This window comes from Corvus kubaryi, unplaced genomic scaffold (assembly GCF_017639235.1).
Source record: "Corvus kubaryi isolate FWS band 111438036 unplaced genomic scaffold, C.kubaryi_AGA036_p1.0 split1-37344, whole genome shotgun sequence".
Lineage (NCBI taxonomy): Eukaryota > Metazoa > Chordata > Aves > Passeriformes > Corvidae > Corvus > Corvus kubaryi.
In genome coordinates this window covers 149,695-152,887 of record NW_024582077.1, presented here as the reverse complement: position 1 = coordinate 152,887, position 3,193 = coordinate 149,695, and the positions used below count along the sequence as shown (strand labels likewise).

The following is a 3,193-nucleotide window of genomic DNA, read 5'->3' as shown; positions in this document are numbered from 1 at the left end:
TCTCTCCTTTTCCTGTGCAAAGAGAAGGTTTCTTTCTCTCCTTTTCCCCTGCAAGAAGGTTTATTTCTTTCCTTTTCCCCACCAAAGACAGGGTTCAATTCTCTCCTTTTCCTCTGCAAAGAGGAGGTTTAGCTCTCTCCTTTTCCTCTGCAAAGATGAGGTTTATTTCTCTCCTTCTCCCCTGCAAGAAGGTTTAATTCTCTCATTTTCCACTGCAAACGGAACTTGATTCCTCTCCTTTTCCTCTGTAAATTCAAGGTTTCTTTCTCTCCTTTTCCCCTGCAAAGACTCAGTTTCTTTCTCTCCTTTTCCTCTGCAAGGAGAAGGTTTAATTCTCTCCTTTCCCTCTCCAAAGACTAGGTTTATCTCTCTCCTTTTCCACTGCAAAAACAAGGTTTATTTACCTCCTCACATCCCAGAAACATTCAAGGTGTGGAATGACACGACAGGAGCAGGCCAGGCCCGCATCCCTAATTCCAGACTGGAATTACGCACACGTGTAGGATGAAAAAAGGGACAGGGGCAAACAAAACGTTATTTCTTTATTCCTTTGTGCTGCTCCCTGCTCCCAGAACCTTCCACGGACTGGGCTGGATGAATTGTGAAGTGCCGCAGGCCTCGGGGCTCATTCACTGCTCTCCCCTCCACTCTGGCCCAGATTTGGGTGATTCGGGTGCCAGGAGTGGCCCCGGAGCCGCTGCCCCGCTGGCCCTGGTGGCTCGGAGCACATCGGATGTGAGGTGACCCATTTCTGTCACCCTTCTGGAGGGCTCTGCGCTCGTGGTGCCTCAGCCAGGCCAGAGTAGCTCTGGGGAAAGGAGGGGTTCGGTGCCAAGGACCTGCCAGGGCCCCACAAACCTCTCAGGGCCTCCATTTACACCGAGGCCTCAAAGGGAACTGGGGTTTCTTGTTTTCATTGTCTCGGGGTGGAAATAACAGCGTGAAATCGGGGCCTGCCCAGGCCTGGGCCCTGCCTGAGCTGTAACAGCCCCTACGAGCGGGGTTTGAGCAAACTGATCCCACAGCATCCCAGGAAATGGACACAGAGCCAGGGAATCCCACAGCAATCCCTGCAGGAAGCTCAGGGGACACTTCCCAGTGAGCATGAACGGGAGCCAGAAGTCCCTGAGTGAAATTTGCCTCTTCCAGTCAGAAAAACTCCCAGGAACAAGGAACAATGAATAGGGAACTCGATAAAAGGTGCCCACTTTGAGATTTGGATCCTGTTTAGGGCTCATGGGATCAAATTTCTGCAGTGTCTGCGGAAGGGAGTTTGGGAAAGGGAGTTTGAGGTTGACTCTGCAGGATTTGGGAAGGGAGTTTGGGGTTGGTTCTGCAGGATTTGGGGAAGGAGTTTGGGGTTGTTTGTGCAGGATTTGGGGAAGGAGTTTGGGGTTGGCTCTGCAGGATTTGGAGAAGGGGGTTTTTTGGGGTTGGTCCCCAAGGTGTGGGAACCCATTTGTAAGCCCAGCTCCTGCTCTGAGGCTGAGCAGCTTGGGAACCTGATGGAGGGAGCGAGGGGGGGTTTCCCCCCTACTCTTGATTTTTGCTCCATTTTTCCTCATTGCTGTGAAATTCAATCGTGTTTTGCAGCCCTTTAGGCCTCCCAAAGCCCAGCAGCTGCGTTCTCATCTGGCTTGAAAGCTTATCCTTGTGAACCCCAAACAGAACCAGGCCTGGGAGCCCTCCCTGATCAAAAGAAGCAAACCCAGCCCAGGAGAGAGCTCAGGAGGCCCTTTTTGCTCTGCAGAAGGGAGATTGCCCCCGATAAAACACTCTGAGGAGTGGGGAAACCTTCGGGACATCGCGGCGAGCTGGCACCGGGGAGCTGTGGTTGTTGGGGCTGTTGTTGTGGTTGTTGTCAGGAATTCCTGCAGGCAGCCCAGGGACAGCAATTAGTTCTCGTGTTAATCAGCAGCAACTCAGTCCTGAGCCCAGCACTACTCGTTCCCACAGCTGGGTTGGGACAGCGGGATCACAAATACCCGGAGCGCCTTCTCGCATTTAGAAAATCTCCTCTGGGGCCTCGCAGGCAAAGCAGCACTGTAGCAAAGCCAAGCCCAGCTTTGCCCTGGCGTTAAGGCCGGGTTTATTTTAATGCAGAGGCTGCAGAACCACTCTGGGCTGGCTGCAGAGCTCTCATGGGCTCGGCACAGAGACAAGGCTGGGTTTATTTTAGTGCAGAGGCTGCAGAACCACTCTGGGCTGGCTGCAGAGCTCTGGTGGGCTCAGCACAGAGACAAGGCTGGGTTTATTTTAATGCAGAGGCTGCAGAACCACCCTGGGCTGGCTGCAGAACTCTGGTGGGCTCAGCACAGACAGCAGCGATTGCTGCAGTCGGAAGACCCGAGCCCCTGCGTTCCCCGCGGGCGGTTCTATCTCTTTAGCTTGTCTAACACCGCGAGCATGATGCTAATCTGGTTATTTATCCCTCCTAACAGTGCCGCTATTATGGCACTTAATCCTTCGGCAGAATTCCCAGCCTTGGCAGATAACGAGGCGGGATGGCCAGGTGGTAGCGGAGCATCTCTTTGGGATGGACTCTCCCGGAATACACAATCCCAATTATCCCTCTCCATCCCCCCCGCAGCTGGGAGCGGCATTTCCAGCCGCTTGAAATCCTGGGGGAGACGGGGCCGGGGGTTTGGGGTCGTGTGGGAGAAGGAAATCAAGGAATGGAGGTGAGGATTCAGCACCACACACTGGGGTCTGGGCCCAGAAGCAGCTTGAGCCTGGGTTTGGGTTTGGGTTTGGGTTTGGACAGAAGGTGATGCCATCAGGTGGGGTGGGGCAGAGCTCAGGTGTCACCCGTGGGGCCTTTCCTCTCCTGTCCGGGTGTGGTTCAGCCAAAGAAAGGAAATGAAGGAATGGCAGTGAAAATTCACAAATCTGTGTCCAGCAGTGACTTGAGCCTGGTTTTAGATCTGAGTCTGACAGGGACTTGAACCCATTTTTTTCCAGTTCTGTGAGATACTTGAGCAGTCCGGGTGGGGTGGGGCAGAGCTCAGGTGTCACCCGTGGGTTGTTTTCTGTCCCCCCAGGTGTGGTTCAGCCACAGAAAGGAAATTAAGGAATGGAGAAGAATACTCCAAATCTGAATCTGGCAGTGACTTCAATCCATTTTTCTCCAGTTCTGTGGGATGTGTTCTCATGAGCAGCCCGGGTGGGGTGGGGCAGAGCTCAGGTGTCACCC

At 53.6% G+C, this 3,193-nt stretch overlaps 1 protein-coding gene across 1 annotated transcript in view; it reads left to right on the top strand.

Moving 5' to 3' along the window:
- The window catches only part of PAX7 (paired box 7), a 65,526-nt gene that overhangs the window by 9,213 nt on the left and 53,120 nt on the right, over positions 1-3,193 (top strand). The window lies entirely within an intron of this gene.